The sequence below is a fragment of the Periplaneta americana genome, chromosome 6 (assembly GCF_040183065.1).
Source record: "Periplaneta americana isolate PAMFEO1 chromosome 6, P.americana_PAMFEO1_priV1, whole genome shotgun sequence".
In the NCBI taxonomy this organism is placed as follows: Eukaryota; Metazoa; Arthropoda; class Insecta; order Blattodea; family Blattidae; genus Periplaneta; species Periplaneta americana.
The window spans coordinates 87562061-87587433 of NC_091122.1; the positions used below are offsets into that span (position 1 = coordinate 87562061).

General features: G+C 38.5%; 1 non-coding gene across 1 annotated transcript; it reads left to right on the plus strand.

Moving 5' to 3' along the window:
• The first annotated feature begins 1022 nt into the window (after positions 1–1022).
• On the plus strand, positions 1023–1095 carry TRNAN-AUU (transfer RNA asparagine (anticodon AUU)). The gene has a single exon. It is a non-coding gene; the product is annotated as a tRNA-Asn (tRNA).
• The last annotated feature ends 24278 nt before the right edge of the window (positions 1096–25373 follow it).

Here is a 25373-nt window from a genome sequence, read left to right on the forward strand (position 1 = left end):
ATACTTCGTGTTCACGTGCTTCTATATTAAGTGACATTATTTTATTATTAAGTAAGTGTGCTTGAGTTTGGAGAACCAAGAACGAATGTATAATTCAGCGGAAAGGACCATATTCAGTCGAATCGACACTAAGTTAATGTTACTGCCTTACAAATATACAGTAATGATAGTTCTCTCTTATTATGCTTACACTTAAACGGGCACGCTGTAGCGTCGCGTTTCAGGCGTAACTCTACAACCGGAAGGCCGCGAGTACGATTCTAGATAGGGCCAAGGATTTTTCCATTAGTCTAATCCAGTGCTCGGAATTTTATACCTTCAGCCATTCTACAGTGACCGCACGCAGCAAACCTACCCCGCTCATTTACCTCGTATACTAAACCTGCCGGTGCAGGTGAACTTTAGGGTGGAGGTTGAGAAGTCGCGGTTTACCTGTAGACTACTAAATGTACTACATTTGCCGACCGCTGATCTTTTCTTTTCAGCCGCACTATGACCTTGGTATCTACTCAGCCTCTAACAAAAATAAGTACCAGTAGCATTTCCTTGGGGTAAAGGCGGCGGACACGTAGGCCTGACATCCATTCTCTTATTATATGCAAATTGTAAAGGTGGAAGCCTTAATCTCTCGTCACCCTCTGGGCCGATTTGGCTTCACTTTTACCATACTTAAAATATTTACTGTTTCTCCTGAATCACGCTGTACATCACTCTTACTTCGTCATGTCAGGGATTGCCGAACGGTTAATCAATTTAAATTAAGAATTACATTAAACCAAAGGTCCCGAGTTCGATGCCCGGCCCCGGGACAATTTTTCCCTCGAAATTATTCAAATCAACTTTACAGGGAGTTATACCTGAAAGCTTGATTTGCATAATACACGTCACTGTTCGTTAACAGAAAACCACAATTTAAGTCACACAGAGTTAGTGTGCACTCAGTGTTGGTTGCTTGACGGTTGTCAGCCCACTTTGAGGTCTGTGGATATAGAGGGAAAAATTGGATCGGTGTCTGGTAGAGTTCCCGGGTAGCTCAGTTGGTAGAGCGTTGGTACATTAAACCAAAGGTGCCGGGTTCGATGCCCGGCCCCGGAACAATTTTTACCTCGAAATTATTCAAGAATTACATACTTTTACATGGAATTGATTTGTGAGTGTTAGCCGATTTTTATAGGTTATTCTGTGTGTATATAAATTGTCATTTAGGCCTATCTTAAAGTATAATTAGGATATGAATTGTAAATAACTTATTATGTATCATGTTTAGTTAATATTTCATTATAGCCCATGTAAGCTTGTTAATGTGCATGAAAATTGTTTTTATATTTAAGTATGACTTTACTATTTTTGTCATTGTTTCGTTATGTATTTCACTTCTGGTAGTGTGGAAGAGAAGGCCTCATGGCCTTAACTCTACCAGAATAAATAAATGAATATATTCGACGATAATTCCAGCCCAACATGTGGTCCGAGTGACACTCCTAAATCTGATGCTGACTGACGAGTTATCCCACCTCAGCCCCGGCAAATCCAGGTTCCACCCACACACGAGTACCTAATAAATTCCAGGGCCTGAAGTCCCAAGTCCTTAAATTCTATATCAACATCGGAGACTACCCCCAAGACTTTATCCCAGTCTATTTTTAAATATTGTAGATAATAGTTGAAATGAGGGAGTGGTGAAGAGTGTTGGTGGAACGAAAAATATTTACTGTACTCGGCGCATAGTCATTTAACAAAATATAGGATGAAGTAATGTCATTCATTTCAGGAGGTTATTCTTTGAGATATTTCAAACAAAAAAGTTTGACAATGCATATTTCTTATACATATATTTGATTAATGGCAGAAATAAATCTTATCTTATCTTATCTTATCTTATCTTATCTTATCTTATCTTATCTTATCTTATCTTAATACAATTTTGCTCATTTTTCTTTCCTTTACGAGAGAAATTTGTTATATGAAACATTTCATAGCGTGTTTTGGGAAAGGTTTTGATTTAATTCCCAATATCACCGGTCAATTTAAGAGAGCAGTGCATTGTGATAGTTAAAGAGCACAAATGGGGTGCGTATTGAGAGAATACAAATTTACTACACAAGACTGCCTTAATGACGTTACGAGCTTGGGTGGAGCTATACCTTCCAGATACGCTGACTTCACGCTCACAACTCACTGGCAGTGGACGTGATTTCGTAGCATTTATTTACCTTTCTTCAACAGTTCTTTGCTTACTCCCCTACTTCTACACTTTCTGGCACATTTCTTAACTTCCACTCTTAGTTCTTCACATTCATCCACACGTCTTCACTTCTTTATTCGTTCTTCTGCACTACGCACAACACGTCTTTACTTCCCATCGTAATTCTTCTCATTCTTCCGTACTTCTTTGCTTAATTTCGTAGCTTTTTTCAACTTTTATATCAAAACTTAGATGAGATATGCTGAAAGAAAATAATTCCCCGCATTTGAAGCTGCAGTTATTTGTTGAAGAGTTCGGACTTCAGCACTTCTCTACGGACAGTTATTCCCCGTAAGTCTGCTTTTCTTAATTTTATATACAGTATATATATATATATATATATATATATATATATATATATATATATATTTGTTCCTTAATTTTAAGAATTTATATGGGATACTGCGTTGCGAAATTGACTAAAATAATGATGTAGACCTATCGGTAACTATCATATTTTAAGTTTGTCCCTGCCACATTATACGTTCACCTCTCAATCCCTGATGAAATATATTGTTGTTCATTGCAAAAAATGTAACTATTAAGAAGGGAAAAATAGTATAAAGTAAGATACCTTTTTTGTATGTGGTTAACGTATGAATAAATATGTATGTATGTATGTATTTATTTATTCACACTGCAAATGGGTATATACCCGGTGGCAGTGGTAACTAATTATAATCAATAATGACAATTAATAATAAACACAACTAATAAAAAACAATAATTAATAATAATAAAATAATAATAATAATAATAACAACAACAACAACAACAAGGAGCATCCTAAATGAAGCATGGTCACTTAAAATAACATTTAAAGTAAATCTAATTTGTATCTTAACCCTAAGTTCGAACAAAGACCCACGAGTGTGACAGGTTCATACCTATACAAATACCTTTCGGCACTACACTTATTTCGCTGTCAACTCACTCACTGCTCTCATTCTACCTGATTTCACTAACACTTCTAACCATTTCACTGTTCAAATACCTTGCACAGCCACTTCACTGACACCAACACACTTCACTTACACAATAGACTTCACTGACACTGCAGTGAAGTACTGACACAACACACTTCCTCACTGATAGAACACTTCAAATAACAAGATATCAATTACACCCTTTAAATAGTTACTACCGTCTATTAGTAAAGTCCTTAAGCCTATTTTTAAATACATTTTTGGTTATTGGTAATTATATGTGTATTATAATACTGTAACACACTGAATTGTTGGCATATATATTGTAATAAACGTAGTAACTTAATGTGAAATGTAAGCAATAGTGTTTAATATTTTAAAGTGCATTTACGGAACACTAGAAATATGTAGCTCAAACGACTGTATCGCCAAGTTTAGTTTGGGTTTTGGCTGAAGAGGTAGACATTACACTGCACTGTTGCTCATAGTAATACCTATAGTCGATGTTGCAGTTAATCTTGGGTTTACAAACTCTAAATGCGCTCCCTATTGATAATAAATGCTTCAAAGAATTTTAGTTTTGTTCTTTAAATGTGCAGAAATTTGATTCGAACAATGTAACATTGCAAAATTCCTTTGCAGAACGAAAAGTTACATTTGTTCGGATAAAATATCTGTACATTTGGAGGACAAAACTAAAATTCTTTCAAGCAATTGTTATCAAAATACACTACTCTCTTAAATTGACTGAACATATTGGGAATTAAAATCAATGGTTTTCCCAAAACACGCTATGAAATGTTTCATATGAAAATATCTCAAAAAGTAAACAAAAACTAACAAAGTTACATTAAATCTTTTTGTGTGAAATATACGGTATAAAAGAATAATCTCCTGAAATTAATGACATTACTTACGATTCATCCTTTATGCATGTTCCTATTCCTCCTATCACTAGAAAACATTTGTAACAGATGATGGTAGAGACTGGATAGTGATCGATGTCGGGCTTATGTGAGGGCGGCAATGTATCGCCATAAAAGCCATAAGTAAGTAAGCTTTTTTTGACTGTATAAACATTGCTATGAACAGTAGAATAAGTTCTTACAAAATAAACGATTTTGTGCATTTGGATATTAAAGCGAGATTATCAGGAGGTAAGTACAGTACTCTTTACTGTTCTTTCATCGGATCATCAGGCACATCGGAGAGGTGCCGTTATTGACTAAGCTGCGGTTGATCCTTGATAGTTAAGGAAGAAAGGAAAGTCCCTCTTGTACGAAAGGTAGTGGCACTTTTGTTTGGGTTGTACAAATCATCATCAGAGCGGGATGGAGGTCATCGGATAAAGAACGCGTGGGTGCGGTATACAATTAAGTTACAATTGGGGGGGGGGGGGTCGATCGCGGCTCGCGTCTGGCGTTCGTCCAACTGCGTCTGCCCGATTGGATACGAAGTGACATGGAATTGCCATTAGGTAACCGCAAGATCGTGGCTCTACTGATGCTCCTCTTTTTCTATTTATTTTGACTTTCTTTGTGGAGTTCTTATTGTTCTCACGTAACTGCACTAAATGAAGACAAAATAGAGTCGTAATTGGATTACAAAGAGTAACAGTTATTGGATTGACGAGATAAAAAATCAGCAATTTTTTTAATTTCAAGTACTAACATTTTTCTTTTATTTATTCATTATCTTGTTTCTTTCTTTGTCCCTATGTATCTTACTTAATACCAATCATTTTTATTAATTCATTCACTCGCTCATTCATTCATTATTTCATTTTTCTCCTGCTGTCTTTATTTCTTTCTGTTGTTATGTATTTCCTTCTTTATTCCTTTGTTTCTCCATTTCTTTAATTAACTAATTGAAGGGTTGATAACAAAAACCGGACAAGTCCAAAAATTCAAATTTTGAACATAGTACAGTTCTCTTCACTTCATTTCAAGCGGCATCTATTGACATAACAAGTTTCTACAAAAACCGAATTTGTGTCGTTGAAATTAGTGTTTGAAAATGTAGCGTTTCTGCAAAAGCGGATTAGTCTAACGTCTTTTTAGCAAAGGATGGAGAAGTCACAAACTTATCCGGTTCTTGTTAGAAAATATCATGAAGATGACATTATAGTGTTGTCTTCTTTCGTTTCATCGCCATACTAACTGTTATAGTCGGTGTTATTGTTTAAATATTTCGTTTTACAAATGAATGATCATCAGAATGAACCAGGTTCAAATATACAATGGCCAAAGATGAAGCAGTAATTAGGAGAGGGAGAGACCGATTTATTAGCGAAGTGATATCTCCATATTTCTATTACATGTATTCGCGGGGATGTTCTGGCGACTTCGTTAGAATTAGCTTCCTCACACAGGTGTTTCGTCACTTGTCAGCATCGGACAGATTTAGGGCCACCTTGAGCGGGGTTTTCGTATAGAGACTCGATGTAGCATAAAATTCTAAAGCCGGAGTTAGACTGGACCCGTGGGAAAGATACTGCCAAGCTTGGGTTTTCCAAAGAACGGGTATTCTTGTGAGATATACAAACTAATTAGATGTTATGGGAAATCCAAAGTTTAAATTTAGAGATGACATATTTCGCGCCCAATAAGAAGAGATCTTGGTCCAGCTTATGAGGTCACTTTGGACCAATAGGGAATAGATTTTAGGCCAGTTAGTGACGTAGTTTTTAACCAATAGAATAGTTAGTTTTAGCGTAGGATAGGTTTTTATATAAGGGTGACGGGGAGCGGAGATGACGACTACTATTCCGCCGCGGAGCGGAGATCATAAAAACGAGTTCGCATCGTGTCGGCGGCCCTACATACAGGGCACAATAACTACTTCGTTTGGCGTCGACAGGACTACTATTCCGCTTCGGAGCGGAGATCATCAAAACAACTTTACTTCGTGTCGGCGGCCCTACATACAGGGCAGAATAACTACTTCGTTTGGCGTCGACAGGACTACTATTTCGCTTCGTGTCATAGTGTACTGGACAGAATATTGAATTTGTAGTATCGGATAGAGCTTATTCAGAGCCGCCATAGAGTCGATACAGAAGTGCGACCAACGATTGAATTATAAGTCAGCCGGAAATACATATTCTAGGGTTTACCAAGTGGATACTACAATAAACTTATAGTTTTGAAGTTTACGCTGCCTTTTATTTAAGTAGCCGGCTTGGTATTATTCCCGACATCACCCTATACCACAACAGTACCTCGGCTACCCTGAGTGAATCTCACGCCACATCGAGACGCACCCACCCTCAAATGGCGCCCAACGTGTGGTCACAATAACCACTCACCCTCAAATGGCGTCCAACGTGGGACCTCAACAACGAATCCACCCTCAAATGGCGCTTTCCAACGTGGGGCTCGAAGGAAGACAGCTGTTCCAGTGACCGGCCCCGGGTGCGAACACAGCACCAAACAACGCGGAGGACCGGACGGAGCATTTCAGCCCTGCATAGCCGAGGAACGACGCTGGAAGGCGGGAACAGAACCAAGCCATCGCGACATCACGACAACACTAGAGAAGACAACACGGGGACCACCAGAGAAGGCGACTCGGAGAGGCGGTGGCAAGTATGAATAGAAGATGAATATGTGTATATATGTATATGATATTTTGGGGGAATAATTATAAAGTGTATATGTTTCAATTTCTGGTGTGATAATTTGGGTATATATATATATATATATATATATATATATATATATATATATATATATATATGTATTTTTTTGTGTGTGATATTTTGGGGGAAAGAGTGAAATAAGTGTATTGCGTAATTTGTTGGAAGTGAGCAGAGGGCAAATACAGGCCTAGTTAGATTATTATTGGGAAAGCGAGCGTCGGATAGATGACAGAGTAGCATATAGATGATACTACGTAGCCATAGGAGTAAGGTAGTTAGGAAAATACGAGAAAGACGAGGAAATAGAAACAAGGGAACCATGGAGCAAAGGAAGGACGAGGAAATTATGGAAATTAGGGAGGAGGTCGAGAATAACGCAGGACAAGAAATAGAGGGAGAGCGAACGGTGGAAAAGCAACAGAGTAGAGACAGTGGCAAAGGGGAAATGACGCTAGAACAGTTATGGGAGCAGATGAGACAATTCATGGAAAATAACTCAAGGGAAAGTAGAGAGCAGATTCTGAGGGAAAGTAAAGAACAAATAAAGCAAATGGAGAATAAATTAGACAACAATTCAAGGGAAAGTAGAGAACAAATAAAACAAATGGAAACTAAATTAGAGAATAACTCAAGGGAAAGTAGAGAGCAGATTCTGAGGGAAAGTAGAGAGCAGATAAAACAAATGGAAAATAGATTGGGGGAAAGTTCGAGAGAGATTAGAGATCAGATTGCAAAATTAGCGGAAAGAGGAAACAAGATGGAAGACAAAATAGAGAAGCTAGAGGGGAAATTAGCCGAGAATGGGATCGGAATGGAGAACCAATTGAAGATAGCTATGGATAGGATGTCAGAAAGTATGAAGGATTTAGAAGTTAGGGTTAGAGATAGCGCTACCAGAGAGAATAGCGATCTAAAATCAGCTGTTGAGGAAACGATAGTGGAGAAGGTTCGAGAAATTCAGAATTCGGTGGAAGAGAAAATAGGTGAGATGGATCAGGAAGTGGACGGTCTCAAGCGAGCCATAAAGAATAAAGAAAGGGCGGATAACGAATGTTTGGAAGAATTAAGAAGTAAACTAAACTCAATAAACGACGTACTAAATGGGGGTAGTCCCGCAAATTTAAGCGGACATAGCAGCTCGGACCGTGCAGTTTCTAGACAAGAGGGCACAAGCGAGAGCCCGGCATCAGGTAGCAACATAAATGTAAGACATGTTAACAATAGTGTTGGTGAGGAATGTCAGACCTCACGGGATGATGTGCGTAGTGAGTTGATAAATGTAAACGACAAGGCATATTTAGGCCGTCCCCAGTACCCCACTCACATTTTGAATGAGATTGGTTACCCTATTTTTGATGAGGTTGAATTTTCAAACCCACATAACTACATAAGTGAGCTAGAAACGTACTTTAGGGTAAGAGGGGTGCCGGATGACTTAAAAATGACTGTCGTACGAAAGAGCCTAAAGAGCCGACCACTCAACTGGGCGCTAGTGGCCCTAGGGGATAATGTCACTTATGAGGAATTCAGAGAAAAATTTTCGGAGAGATACTGGGGACAAAGACAACAACAAAGAATTAGGAAGGAAATTAATCAGAGCAGGTTTGACGCGGGAAGAGGCGTCTCTATGATAGACTATTTTCTTGAAATTGTTAAGAAAGGGAAAAGCCTCAATCCGCCAATACCGGATTCAGAGCTGATCCAAACTGTGATTTCGCAGTATCCCGAGAACATAAGATATAATCTGATCGTAGCAGGGCCCCGAGACTTCGGGGAAACAATAGATTTATTGACTGCGCTGGATGGTTCGGACGCCACGCACTACGAATGTAGTGGACAGGCAGATTATGAACATGGCAAAGGAATGGGTTCAAGCCCCACCGACCAGAAAGCGGGGAAGGGGGCAAGTACGGCCTTTTCATCCCCGAGGACAGGAGCCCAAAATCAGAGTAACTGGGGTGGTGACAGGAGCCCCAACAATGCACATAGTCGGTACCATAATGGCCATAACGGAGGGAAAAGTCCCAACAGGGAGAGAAGGAGTGACCCGCCCTTTGGGGGTCCTTACAATAATAGTAGGAATAACCAGAGTAGTCATAACAGGATGAGAAACGATAGAGGAGGTGTTGGTCCCGTGCGTAGGGTTAACCACATACGATGGTACACGGGAAGACAAGAAAATGGAAATAATAGGCTTAGAACCCGACCACACTGGCTTAGGAACAGAAATTACAGACAGGGATTCTGGCAGCCTAATTTTAGCAGGGGACCGCAAAATCGAGGTGATTGGAGGAGACAAGAGCAAGAGAGAGGCAGACGAGACGTCCTACAGGAAATGGCCTCACGAGGGTGCAATAGGCCCCCTACACCGTGTAACGTGGGACAAAGTAGGAATAGAGACATGAACGGACGTCAGCAAAGTCCGGTCAGAATGAATATGGGCCGGGAGCCTATAAATTGTAGAAATAGAGACGAGGTAGCAGTGGAACCGACTGCATCGCACTCGGGAAACTGCTAGACAGAGGTCTCAAGGGTTCGGAGATTTCTGTAGCTAAGTGCAGTAAGCCACTGTCAAAAGAATCCACCAACGCGGTAAGCGTGAAGAGACAGAGCGAGATTACTAACCCAGAGTTAGAAAATAATGGGACTTATGTATTGCCTTATATAGATGCTAAAATATTTGGGATAAAGTGTTGTGTGTTGTTGGACTCGGGCTCCACAAATAATGTATGCAGCTTGGAATTTTTTCAAAAGGTTAGGGATTCAGGAATAAAACTGCAAACGTTACCCATATGTTCACTGTACTGTGCAGGCGCCCTAAGCAAGAAGAAGGAAAAGGTAAAATATCAAGTATGGTTCGAGTTAGAGTGCGGAGAAGTGAAATTAAATGCTATTTTTCTTGTGATACAAAGGTTGACTACCGACATCATTATTGGAGTAGAAAGCTTCTATGAATGGTACGCGCTATTAGATTTCAGGGAAAACAGACTAGGGGTTACGGCAGGTAACGGCAGTGTCGGCCATGTCCCATTCAGTAGCAATAACGCTCGAGCTGAGTTAGATGAGAGAACCGCGGGAGAGATAGAATTACAGGAAGAGTTATTTTTTGTAGAGCACCTCAAAATTTGTAAGAATGTAATTATAGAGGTTAATCCGTGGGAAGGTAACGAGGTAACTAGGGGAGTGTGTCAAGTAGGCTGCGGAGAATGCGAGTTGTGTATCGGCGAATTAGTCCAGGCGAGACAAATAGGACGTAATCTCGTTGGCGGTAGGGCCAGATATTGTAATGAGATTTCGCCGGGCGATCTTAGACAGGTAGACGCGTATAACAATAGGAAGACAGGTACTTTCGAAATAGTGAGAGATAAAGTTAACCAGGCACACGGCCTGAGTGAGTGTGAAAGAAAACGCCTAATGGATGTTGTAGGTAGCCATTTAAATGTCTTTTCAGACGCGCCGGGTCTGTGTAGAGTGTATACACACAAAATTAAGGTGGTAGGAATGGAGGAATTTCGGCATAAATGTAGACCCATCCCCCTATCTTTAAGGGATCAGGCAGACGAAGTCATAAATGATATGTTAAAAGACGGAGTTATAGAAGTATCGGACTCGCCTTACGTAAATGCATTGTGCTGGGTTAGGAAGCCCAATGGAAGCTTAAGAGTAACGATCGATGCCCGACACGTTAACTCGTTTTCAGTTAAAGATAATTTCAGGACGGAGTCAGTGGACACTTTGTTAGGCCGTATCAGTGACTGTTCTATATTCACTAGTTTGGACTTGACCAGTTCGTATTGGCAGATTCCGCTTGACGAGGACTCGAGAAAATTCACAGCGTTCCTACATAACGGGAAAGTTTATCAGTATACCCGATGCCCATTCGGCATCGCGAGTTCTGGATCTGCGCTACTAAGGGCACTTGACATAATTTTTGGTGATTCGACGAAAGGTTTTCTGGCACAGTACATTGACGATTTTCTTATATATGGCAATAATGTTGATAGGCATATTAGAGATATTGATTTTGTACTTACTAAATTGAGAGAGGCTGGTATGACAGTCAAGCTGGGGAAAACAGCCTTTTTTAAAGTTGAGACAGTTTTCCTGGGTTACGTAATTTCGTCTGACGGAATTAGACCGGACCAAGAGAGAATTCAGAGCATTTCGAGGATCCCGCCGCCGCGGAACCGGAAACAGGTTCGTAGGTATCTAGGTATCCTACAATACCAGAATCGGTTTCTCGTCAATTATGCTAAGCATGTAGCCACACTCAGAGCATTGTTGAAGAAGGATACACCCTTCAGGTGGGGGTCGGCAGAGCAGGAAGCATTCGATCGAACGAAACTGCTTTTCGCCGACTCAATTCTGTTGGAAAGGCCTAACGACAGCCTACCTTTTCAGATTTATACTGATGCGTCTTCATATGGATATGGAGCAATTCTATGTCAGACCGATGTAGATAATAAGCGACATGTGATTGCCACAGCTTCTAGGGGACTGTCGCGTACCGAAAGCAACGCATCAATCACGGAACTTGAGATTTCTGCTGTGTACTTCGCACTACAGAAGTTCCGTCAGTATATCTTTAATAGGCAGATCATCATATTTACTGACCATGTAAGCCTAGCGTTTCTGAGTAGATGCAAATTGACGAACTCTAGAATATCTAGATATGTGCACGAAATTTTGGCTCATGATGTGACGATTAGACATATTCCGGGGGCAGACAATATCTTTGGTGATTGTCTCTCTCGTTTGAATTCCAAATCGGGGCTACCGGAAACTATCACCGCCCCCGCGTACGAAATTGCCGTGATGAAAATTGATTCCACGAGGAATGGAGCTCTGACGGGAAAATTTCGGAAAATTGCAGATTTGCAGCAGGAGGATTCCACGATAAGGGCCTTAATGGACAAAGCTAGAGAAATCTCACAGGTGAAAGACGAAGTGTATGGATTGCGCTCTGGTATCTTGTATAAATTGCATGGTAGGGATATCCAGAAGTGGAAGATATACATACCTGCGAGTATGGAGAATGAACTTATAAATAACTTTCACCTATCTATGTGTCACTCTGGGAGTGATAGGATCATTTTAACTATGTCAGAATCATTTTATATTAAGCAACTGTCAAAGAAGGTTAGAAGGGTAATATCTCGTTGCGAGGTCTGCCAGAGGGCGAAACCTCTAAATGTAAGGTATGACAATGTACCACAGATCATTATCAGGGGTAAAAAGAATGAACTTGTAGCAGTGGACGAACACGGTCCAATGCCCACATCGTCCTTCGGACACAGGTACATATTTGTTACGTACGATGTCTTCACAAAATTTGTAAAGATTTACCCTTTAAGAAATATCTCTAGTAAATTGTGTGCTGACAAGCTGGTTAGAGATTACATACCGACTTACGGTCCGGTAACAGCGGTGCTCAGTGACAATGTGTCGGTACATAAATCGAAAGTGTTTTGCAAAAGGCTGGAAGATGCGGGCGTGAAGCTATACAATTGCTCCGCATACTTTCCCAGCGGTAATCCCTGCGAAAGAGCGCTTAGGGATATATCATTGTACCTCCGTATTCTGTGTCACCGAAACCATAAGGACTGGTTTAGGCAATGTGAGGTGATTGAGAGAGTCATGAACCACTCTATCAATCCAACGACCGGAATAGCTCCGATCAAACTTATGTTAGGGATCGATCCCGATCCCATGATAAAGAGTTTGCCGCAGGCAATACAGGAGGGTGAGCCTCCTAGTGATGAACTACTGTGTAAACTAGCTTTCGACCGAATCAGGAAAAAGGCTGAGTATAGACTCGGTAAAGTTAAAAGATATCGCCACAAATGGGAGCCCTCACCCGGCGATTTGGTATTGCTAAGGGACGTGAAGTTATCTTCCGCCCTTAGAGGACGTTACTCACGCATGGAGCTACTGTACAAAGGGCCCTACGAAATTAAAAGTAGATATGGAGACCATACTTTCGAATTGGTAGAAAGGGGAAAAAGTAAACCTGTTGGTAGGTACCACAAGCAACTCTTGCGGCCTTTCAAACAGGAGAGGCTAGGAGGCAGGAATGAGAAAGAGTAGGATGGTTAGTCTCACGCGTACAGCTAGGTGAACCTGTACAGGGCGGCTGGTACAACCAAGCACGCAGAGTGTGTAACTGATCAATTAATAAATAAATGTAAATATGTGAATGAATGGTATTGTACATATGTAAATGTGGATATAAATTGTACATTGTTGTGCTTATTGTGTGAGAGTTGTGTACATAGAAAGGCTTGTGAAGATATATGTAATATTTATTGTAATTGTTTGTAGTGACATTATAATCTCACTGTATTGTAAATAATGTGTTACCGGCTGATATCGCGTGGGGGAACTATGAGGCTAGTTATAGGCAGAAAGCGGGGACATCTCATAACATTGGAAACTCTTTCGGGAATTTCCAATGGTTATGTAGATGGGCATTTTGAAGCAGTAATTAGGAGAGGGAGAGACCGATTTATTAGCGAAGTGATATCTCCATATTTCTATTACATGTATTCGCGGGGATGTTCTGGCGACTTCGTTAGAATTAGCTTCCTCACACAGGTGTTTCGTCACTTGTCAGCATCGGACAGATTTAGGGCCACCTTGAGCGGGGTTTTCGTATAGAGACTCGATGTAGCATAAAATTCTAAAGCCGGAGTTAGACTGGACCCGTGGGAAAGATACTGCCAAGCTTGGGTTTTCCAAAGAACGGGTATTCTTGTGAGATATACAAACTAATTAGATGTTATGGGAAATCCAAAGTTTAAATTTAGAGATGACATATTTCGCGCCCAATAAGAAGAGATCTTGGTCCAGCTTATGAGGTCACTTTGGACCAATAGGGAATAGATTTTAGGCCAGTTAGTGACGTAGTTTTTAACCAATAGAATAGTTAGTTTTAGCGTAGGATAGGTTTTTATATAAGGGTGACGGGGAGCGGAGATGACGACTACTATTCCGCCGCGGAGCGGAGATCATAAAAACGAGTTCGCATCGTGTCGGCGGCCCTACATACAGGGCACAATAACTACTTCGTTTGGCGTCGACAGGACTACTATTCCGCTTCGGAGCGGAGATCATCAAAACAACTTTACTTCGTGTCGGCGGCCCTACATACAGGGCAGAATAACTACTTCGTTTGGCGTCGACAGGACTACTATTTCGCTTCGTGTCATAGTGTACTGGACAGAATATTGAATTTGTAGTATCGGATAGAGCTTATTCAGAGCCGCCATAGAGTCGATACAGAAGTGCGACCAACGATTGAATTATAAGTCAGCCGGAAATACATATTCTAGGGTTTACCAAGTGGATACTACAATAAACTTATAGTTTTGAAGTTTACGCTGCCTTTTATTTAAGTAGCCGGCTTGGTATTATTCCCGACATCACCCTATACCACAACAGTACCTCGGCTACCCTGAGTGAATCTCACGCCACATCGAGACGCACCCACCCTCAAATGGCGCCCAACGTGTGGTCACAATAACCACTCACCCTCAAATGGCGTCCAACGTGGGACCTCAACAACGAATCCACCCTCAAAGAAGAGGAAGAGAAAAGAATAAAAGGAAGACAAAATAATAAATTCCGAAGTTAAAGGTGAAAAACATATAAATCATGTTGGCAAAATGATTCCAAGACGTGTAAAAACAGCTCTAAGATAATAATAATAATAATAATAATAATAATAATAATAATAATAATAATAATAATAATAACAATAATAATAATAACGTTAATAATTGTTTTTGATTGAGCATAGTTTATTCTGTTATTAGAATAATTATATTTCGGTACTTAATATATCTGACTTGCCAAGAATTCAAAGGCCGAAGGGCACAAATTTAGAAAGATAAAAATGTAAACATAACAATGTTGTTTTTCTTGTTCAGGAAATCATTCCAACATTAAGTTTTTAATTTAATAAAACATTTATAAAATATTTATTTGTATGTTGATACAGTTGACAATATGAATGAAACATATTTCATATACTATTTCTCAATTATGTGTGTACATATAAAATTTTCTGCAAGAAGCGTGTATGTCCAATTTTTTCTTTCCAAGAAACCATTTAAAAGAGAACAGTGAAACTTTTTACCAAAGTTGGTATTATTATTATTATTATTATTATTATTATTATTATTATTATTATTATTATTATACTTGGTTATTTAACGATGCTGTGTCAACTACTAGGTTATTTAGCGTCAATAGGATTGGTGATAGCGACATTGTATTTGGCGATATAAGGCCGAGGATTCGCCATAGATTACCTGACATTCGCCTTACGCTCGAGGAAAACCTCGGACAAAACCCAATCAGGTAATCAGCCCAAGCGGGGATCGAACTTGCGCCCGAGCGCAACTCCAGATCGGAAGGCAAGCGCCTTAGCCGACTGAGCTACGCCGATACTCATTATTATTATTATTATTATTATTATTATTATTATACACCTGCTCCAACATACGAGTAGACCTACATAACGCGTAAGGACGCATATCGTCAACAATGCGTAGCAACCATATCTGTGGATTTGAGTCCTAACTGGGGTAAGAAAATTTGGCTACTGTCAATGTGATGATGTTCTTGGTAGAAAAATTTACAGAAGAAAAATAGATAAAGATAGAAAGAACACTCAGTACATTATGTTCTGCCATCGTAGGCCTACATGATCCCAATTCATGTTTCTACTTTAAGCACTGATGAGATTTGTAAATTGGCTATTCCTTTATAAAGTCGTGAACAAATGAGTCTCGCACTCATCGATTTTTCATTCTACATGGCCGTATCTCGCCAGCGTGTGCAGATACTTCGCAGATGCCACTGCGAGCCTGTTCTCAATTACCTCTCTCCTCTTAGTGTCCACTAGACTTACAGACTGCCACAAAGCCATTAAAACGGAGACCATCCCATTTTCTTCACAAGGAATACCCTCCTCCTTTTCCCCGCTTTATTGCCGTCTCATCTTCGGATTTTAGATGCCTCTCATCTTAGATGAATAGGCTATCTTCCTCTACCGCCCTGCCTTCAGCATGTTAACCCCACGCCCTTTAAAATGTCAAGTAATAGGGCCTATGTTACTCTAATCCAGTAGTGTCAAGAGTTGTAAGCTCCAAAACCGGTTGTGGAGCTAGAGAGTGCAGACGGAGCATGAACTTGCTTATATCTGTGGAAACACCGGAGCACGCAACGAGTCATAGTGGAGCGCTCCGCTCCGTTTAGTCACTGTCTGACAATGCTGCTCTAACCAATGTTACTGACTAGTTCTACTTTACACGATGAATATTTTTCATAATCGTACTTCCTTTCAAGGTTTGTTTCAGTACTTTGTTAATTAGGTACAGAATATTCAACTACCATCCATTCGAGGAATGCATTTCTGAAATAGTTCGCGTTTTTTTTTTATCAATTTTTGTTACTGATTAGTCATGATACGTGTTCCATTTTCAGAAAACTATCCTCTCAGAAGGAATATAAAATACTTTTGGATAAATAGTTTGGGCTAAACTACTACATCGATTTTACCTAATATAGGTACCTATGTCCAAAATGTAACGGTATATACAGGTAGAACCGTAAGTAATGTCATTAATGTTAGGGGGTTATTCTTTGAGATATTTCAAATAAAAAAGTTTAATAGAATTTTGTTCGTTTGCTTCCTTTTCAAGATAAAAATGTTTGTTGTTGTATTGAGTTATTTTACGACGCTGTATCAACATCTCAGGTTATTTAGCGTCTGAATGAAATGAAGGTGATAATGCCGGTGAAATGAGTCCGGGGTCTAGGACCGAAAGTTACCCAGCATTTGCTCGTATTAGGTTGAGGGAAAACCCCGGAAAAAACCTCAACCAGGTAACTTGCCCCGACCGGGATTCGAACTCGGGCCACCTGGTTTCGCGGCCAGACGCGCTGACCTTTACTCCACAGGTGTGAACGATAAAAATGGTTTAAATTAAACATTTCATAACGTGTCTTGGGAAAGCCATTGATTTGATTTCTAATATGCTCAGTCAATATAAGAGAGCAGTGTATTATAATAATAAATGATTGAAATAATTTTAGTTTTGTCCTTTAAATTTACATAAATTTGATCCGAATGAATGTAACATTTTAAAATTCCTATTCAGAACGAAAAGTTACATTTTCTCGTATCAAATTTCTGCACCTTTAAAAGAGAAAAAACTAATATTCTCTCAATAATTTTAGTAGGTTATTTCACGACGCTTTATCAACATCTTAGGTTATTTAGCGTCTGAATGAGATGAAGGTGATAATGCCGGTGAAATGAATCCGGGATCCAGCATCGAAAGTTATCCTGCATTTGCTCATATTGGGTTGAGGGAAAACACCGGAAAAAGCTTCAACCAGGTAACTTGCTTCGACCGGGAATCGAACCCGGGCCACCTATTTTTGCGGCCAGACGCGCTAGCCGTTACTCCACAGGTGTGGACTCCTTCAATAATGGGGGCTAATTTATATTCATAATACAATACTCTCTTAAATTGACTGAACATATTGGGGATTAAATCAATTACTCTACCAAAACCCGCTATAAAATGTTTCATATAAAATAATATTTATCTCGAAAAGGAAGCAAAAAGGGAGCAAAATTGAATTAAACTTCTTTGTTTCAAATATCTCAAAGAATAACCCTCTGAAATTAATGACACTACTTACAGTTCACCCTGTATATAAAAATCTCATTCTGCTTCCAGAATTTGTATTTGCTTTCTTAGGTCTTAATAGTCCCTGTACTTTAGTCTTCATTAATACATGTTCAGCCAATACTTAGAGAAATTTAAAATTTTTGCTTTCTCTTTTTTGAAGTGAGTTTATAGTTTGTGTGTTTTTGTGTGTGTGTGTGTGAGTGGGTGAGTGTATGTGTTTGTGTGTATGTGTAGCCTATACGAGTAGAAGGAGCGGGTGAAAGTAATCCATTAGTATTTATACTGCTTTTCATTACTTGTTTCACTTGATATGTCGCAACGTTACATTGGAAATGAGGCGCTTATTCTAGTGCTCTGTGCAATATAATATAGGTCACATAGATCAATTTGAGAGATTGCAAATAAGTCTACTGATCAAGTTTCCCTTTCTTAATTTTTAACCTACATATTTATGACTTTGTGTTGTCCTCTAGCTATATAATGTTATAGGCTATATATACCATATTTATATTATCTATAGTTTCGTGTATTAGGGCAGTCGACGTGTTACGTTTTCAGAAATTATGAAAGAAGGTAATACTTCCATTACTTTCGTCTTTGGTCGGTTTACAAATTTTGGATCTTGTGTGGATTTTCCTTGAAGTTATTTTTCTTAAATTAATATTCTCTCTAACAGTATTTCTTCTTAACATTTGTTTTGACTCAAATGCCATTGAGGAATTCTTTAAAAGTACGAGTATATTCATGTTGTAGTTTTGCCGTGAATTATGTTACTTGTATGTATTAGAAGAAAATTATCTGTTTTTCAATAATTCCCAGATCACATAGGCATACAAAACATTATATTTGTAATATTTAAGTTATTTACTTCCATTGTTTGAGAATTATTAGTTTAAAAATGTCTCTTGGACGGATAACGAACCTAATCATAAGAACAGCTTGGTAGTGGGGGTGTTACCTATCCGTATCCAAGCCTACGAGGTACTTGTATAGTTTCTTCCCTTTAGAGTTATGCCTTACAGGACTATGAGCTCTCTCTATCCATTGTATGTGTTTTTCTAATGTCTGTTACGCAATCTCAGCTGTTGTGACATATTTTTCTTCCACCCTTGACACTGCTACTTGCAGTTGAAGATATTCATTCTTTATCGTTATTTAAAGTTCAACAAAATTAATCATTATGAATATCACCCAATGAATGGGTTCTTTGACCTGAGAGGATTTTTTATATGTGCTCTCAGTCCTATATGCTTACTAGTAGGTCTAAGGGACTCCCTACTCGTGTGGTCATCATGACGCAAGATCGCCATTGATACAAAGGACAAATGGAAAACCAGGAGAAGAAGGAAGAACATTTGCTCCCTACAGAAGGTACAAGACTCTTCAGGAATAGAATAGATGTGTGTCGGAAAGGATGACTTCAACAGAATTCCAACCATCAATAGGTATTAGAAAAGATTCAGTTGGTCGTATGATACTTAACAATTAAGGCACACAATTCACATATCATGGAGTCTATGATCGTGAGTTCGAATACCACCTATGGCAAAAATATTTTTCCTTCGCTATTGTTTGTCATATGTAAGTCCGATATACATTTCTAAGATATAAAGGTAAACAAAAATCTACAAGATATATTCAATACAGCGGTAGATTTTGAGAAAAGTATGTCAAAGTTTTCAAATTCCAAGTACACTTTAGATATAATTACGCTTATGTTCAAAGGCAATAGTAGTAGTGATGATGATAATGAATATCATGATAATGATGATGATGATGATTATGATGATGATGATGAAACACGAGTAATGGGAACAAAAGAAAGAATAAGAAGAACGGTGGGAAGACCTTGGAAAAGATAGACTCTTGTCTTAAACATTGTCGGAACAGGTTGATTAGCCTAACATATATAGATGATGATGATGATGATTAAACCAGAATACTGGAAACAAAAAAGAGGAAGAAGAAAGATGAAAAGACCTTGGAAAAGATGGACTTCTGTCTTGAACATCGCTGGAACAGGTTGATTAGCCTAACATAATATGTAGATGATGATGATGATGATGATGATGAAACCAGAGTAATGGAAACAAAAGAAATAATAAGAAGAACGGTGGAAAGACCTTGAAAAGGATAGACTCCTGTCTTAAACATTGTCGGATGATGATGATGATGATGATTATGATGATGATGATGATTAAAGCAGCATAATGGAAACAAAAAAGAGAAAGAAGAACGATGGGAAGATCTTGGAAAATATAGACTCCTGTCTTAAACATCACTGGAACAGGTTGATTAGCCTAACATTTGTAGATGATGATGATGGTGATGATGATGATGAAACCAGAGTAATTGAAACAAAATAAATAATAAGAACGGTGGGAATACTTTGGAAAAGATGGACTCCTGTCTTAAACATCGTCGGAAAAGGTTGATTAGCTTAACATTTATGTAGATGATGATGATGATGATGATGATGATGATGATGATGATGATGAATAAACCAGGGTAATGGGAACAAAATAAAGAGGAAGAACAGTGGGAAGACCTTGGAAAAGATAGACTCCTGTCTTAAACATCGTCGGAACAGGTTGATTAGCTTAACATAATTATGATGATGATGATGATGATAACGATGACGATGACGATGACGATGACGATGACGATGACGATGACGACGACGATGATGATGATGATGATGATGATGATGATGATGATGATGAATAAACCTGGGTAATGGGAACAAAAGAAAGAGGAAAAAGAACAGTGGGAAGATCTTGGAAGAGATGGACTCCTGTTTTAAACATCACCGGAACAGGTTGATTAGCCTACCATATGATGATGATGATGAATAAACCAGGATAATGGGAACAAAAGAAGGAGGAAGAAGAACGGTGGGAAGACCTTGGAAAAGATAGACTTCTGTCTTAAACATCACCGAAACAGGTTGATTAGCCTAACATATGTAGATGATGATGATGATGATGATGATGAATAAACCAGGTAATGGGAACGAAAGAAAGAGGAAGAAGAACGGTGGGAAGACCTTGGAAAAGATAGACTTCTGTCTTAAACATCACCGGAAGAGGTTGATTAGCCTAACATATGTAAATGATGATGATGATGATGATGATGATGATGATGATGATGAATAAACCAGGGTAATGGGAACAAAAGAAAGAGGAAGAAGAACAGTGGGAAGACCTTGGAGAAGATAGACTTCTGTCTTAAACATCATCGGAACAGATTGATTAGCCTAACATATGTAGATGATGATGATGATGATGAATAATAAACCAGGGCACTGGGAACAAAAGAAAGAGGAAGAAGAACGGTGGGAAGACCTTGGAAAAGATGGACTTCTACCTTAAACATTACCGGAAAAGGTTGATGAGCCTAACATATGATGATGATGATGATGATGATGATGATGATGATGATGATGAATAAACCAGGGTAATGGGAACAAAAGAAAGAGGAAGAAGAACGGTGGGAAGACCTTGGAAAATATGGACTTCTATCTTAAACATCACCGGAAAAGGTTGATTAGCCTAACATATGATGATAATGATGATGATGATGATGATGAATAATAAACCAGGGCACTGGGAACAAAAGAAAGAGGAAGAAGAACGGTGGGAAGACCTTGGAAAAGATGGACTTCTACCTTAAACATTACCGGAAAAGGTTGATGAGCCTAACATATGATGATGATGATGATGATGATGATGATGATGATGAATAAACCAGGGTAATGGGAACAAAAGAAAGAGGAAGAAGAACGGTGGGAAGACCTTGGAAAATATGGACTTCTATCTTAAACATCACCGGAAAAGGTTGATTAGCCTAACATATGATGATGATGATGATGATGATGATGATGATGATGATGATGATGATGAATAAACCAGTGTATGGGAACAAAAGAAAGAGGAAGAAGAACGGTGGGAAGACCTTGGAAAAGATGGACTTCTATCTTAAACATCACCGGAAAAGGTTGATTAGCCTAACATATGATGATGATGATGATGATGATGATGATGATGATGATGAATAAACCAGGGTAATGGGAACAAAAGAAAGAGGAAGAAGAACGGTGGGAAAACCTTGGAAAAGATAGACTCCTGTCTTAAACAGGTTGATTAGCCTAACATATGATGATCGTGATAATGATTATGATGATGATGGTGATGATGAATAAACCAGGGTAATGGGAACAAAAGAAAGAGGAAGAAGAACAGTGGGAAGACCTTGGAAAAGATAGACTCCTGTCTTAAACAGGTTGATTAGCCTAACATATGTTGATCATGATAATGATTATGATGACGATGGTGATGATATGATGAACAAACCAGGGTAATGGGAACAAAATAAAGAGGAAGAACAGTGGGAAGACCTTGGAAAAGATAGACTCCTGTCTTAAACATCGTCGGAACAGGTTGATTAGCTTAACATAATTATGATGATGATAATGATGATGATGATGATGATGATGATTATGAATAAACCAGGGTAATGGGAACGAAAGAAAGAGGAAGAAGAACGGTGGGAAGACCTTGGAAAAGATGGGCTTCTATCTTAAACATCACCGGAACAGGTTGATTAGCCTAACATATGATGATGATGATGATGATGATTAAACCAGAATAATGGAAACAAAAAAAAAGGAAGAAGAACGATGGGAAGATCTTGGAAAAGATAGACTCCTGTCTTAAACATCGCTGGAACAGGTTGATTAGCCTAACATATGATTATAATGATGATGATGATAATGATGATGACGATGAATAAACCAGGGTAATGGGAACAAAAGAAAGAGGAAGAAGAATTGTGGAATACCTTGGAAAAGATGGACTCCTGTTTTAAACATCGTCGGAACAGTTTGATTAGCCTAACGTATGTAGATGATGATGATGATTATGGTAATAATAATAATAACAATAATAATAATAATAATAATAATAATAACAGCAATGATAATGGTACTCATTTACGTTACGGCGTCGAGTTCATTTTCATTTGACCCACACACTAGATAAGACTCCAGAGATGTGGTGAAACTGGGATTCCAACTTAGGAAATATATTATCACATCTGAAAAGAGCAAATATCCATGTTGCAGACTGGATTCACGAGGAGAAGACAGGTCTGAACCTCACAAGTGATACCAACATGGCACAACTTGTGAGGCAACTAAGCCAAGAGATAATGGGTAGAGTGGCCAATTCCTTTCCTCCCCCATTATACATATTGCACTAATCGTACTTCAAATGTATACAAACAATTGCTTTTCCTTTGACATATATAGTCAAGTGAGGTGCACACCCTAATAATACAAGAAAATATGAGCCAGAACCTCAATCCAGAGATACATCTACAGGCAGTACATCTCAGAAGTCAGGCAGAAGTCTCATTAGTGTATATGTAGTAGTCGGCGATGTATGCAATGAAGGGGGAAAAGAACTGGCCATCCTACCCCATTATCTCCTGGCTTAGTTGCGTCGTAAGTGGTGCCTTGTTGGTTCAGACGTGTCTTCGGAGAGTTGACTAAACAACAAGCTTCTATTATACGTACGTAAATAAATCATAACATGTCGAGTAGTTACTCGGCCTAAAGTGATGCGAGAAACCATGTCTTTTTTGTTTCCCTTTTAATCCATTTTAAATCCGGTTCACTTTTCAGTACTTTTTGTCTGATATCTGGATCAACATCCAGCTGATTTCTACGCTTGTTCTTCATATCAAATATCTGTTCACAAAATATGTGCAGCAGAAGAGAACTAGATGTTACATACTTTTTTCACCTAACTTCTTATAATAAGCATACTTATCTTAATCAAAGTTTTAAGGTTTGGTTTTCGTGCAGGGAAGTAGTCTTTGAAGCTAGTCACAATTCTTTGTCACTGGAGTCCAGAAATGTATTCAGTGTTTGAATATTAGTAAGGCTACCTCCTTCAACTCAGCTTGTCAATAACCACACTTTTCAATTACTGCCTTAATCCATCTTTAACGTAAATATACATATTAAACACATTATCGTGAAGACTAGTGCTGCGATGGTTAAAGTAGGCCTATGTGAAGACATCTGCTGAGTAGGCTATCATGCATAAACGCGCAAAATTTGTTCAATTGATCACATAGAAATTTTGAATTACAGAAGAGCGTCTCATTTAGGCATAGTGAAAACGTAAACAAAGTGCAGGTAAAGTGTGTGGAGAGGAATGCCGTACGATGAACACGAGGGATGCATAAGGTTTTATTAAACATTTATGGCGGAGCATTAATATTGAAATTGTATTTTCCAAAAACACACAAAACAAAAGAACACAAATTGCATAACGTTATCATATACAGATTTTAACAAACAAGCAATTGTAGCGTTGAAATAATTCAATATAACAAATCAAATTTTGCTACTTACATGATGTTATGTTGCTTTCAAGTAACATTTTTTACGGTCATGAATATCATTCTCTCTATGACTAACATAATATCACCGTCTTCTGTACTGTACCTGAATAAATTTAACTTTGAGAAGGGAAAATTATGTTTAGGAAATAGTGTTCTCACTTCAGACCAATATACTGTAGTTTTGTTAATTTGGCCTCAGAAGGCGGTGATATTATGTTAGTATAGAGAAAATGAAATTCATGACCGTAAAAAATGCTCCTTGAAAGCAACATCATATAAGTAGCAAAATTTGAATTGTTGTATTGAATTATTTCAACGTTACAAATTGCTTATTTGTTAAAATCTGTCTATGATAACGTTATATAATTTGTGTTCTTTTGTTTTGTGTGTTTTTGGAAAATATAATTTCAATTAATGCTCCGTATTAATGTTGTAACTAAAACCTTGTGCATCCCTCGTGTTCATCGTACGGCTCATCCTCCCCCCATACGTTACCTGCACTTTGTTTACGTTTTCAATGTGCCTAAACGAGACGCTCTACTGCAGTTGAAAAAAATGTAGTATCACATACCTCAGACATACCACTTCGATATTCTCCTCTTTAAATGCCAAAGCACATTTGTGGTTTCTAGACATGTCTGACATAAGAATACTCTTATTAGGCCTATAGTATGACTACCGAAGACTTTTATGAACCCCGCAGCAAAGGCGCGCACATCAAAAAATAAAGCAAAATAATATTTCACTTGCAGAGCTATTACTAAACGCTTCAGAATTATATAAACAGCGAGAAAACCCGCGGACCGCCAATTGGGAACCATTGGCATAGTACAACAGTTTCCGCTCCTGTCCTGAGTTAAAATGGGTTAAATCACAGTCTAGTGCATACAGTCACGAAGCTCAATACGTAGTAAATTTGCATCCATAGATAGTTGCTGACCACTAGGTTCGCTGCTATCTCCTCGTTACAGACAATGCGAAATAGTACCTGCACAGTCTATTGTTCCTAGTACCCTCATAAACTCAAGCTTCGTGACTGTAAATTCTAGACTGTACTACTAATATTCATAATTTGCCTACTGATATGGCTGCTATTAGGTATTCATTCGATAGCTTACACTGATGGGAAAGTGATCATTTTTCGAATATAGGCCTATGAGTAAATTTGGTAAATAACTCTAATATAACCAATAATAGTGAATAGTCACATGAGTGCATACAAATAATAGCCATAAATAAACATAAGTGATTATAGAATGGTCTTTAAAGCAGAGAAAGATCCTGAATCAAATTATATGACAAGTATGTTTCAGTCGACACACCTTTACATAATAGTGAATAGTCACATGAGTGCATACAAATAATAGCCATAAATAAACATAAGTGATTATAGAATGGTCTTTAAAGCAGAGAAAGATCCTGAATCAAATTATATGACAAGTATG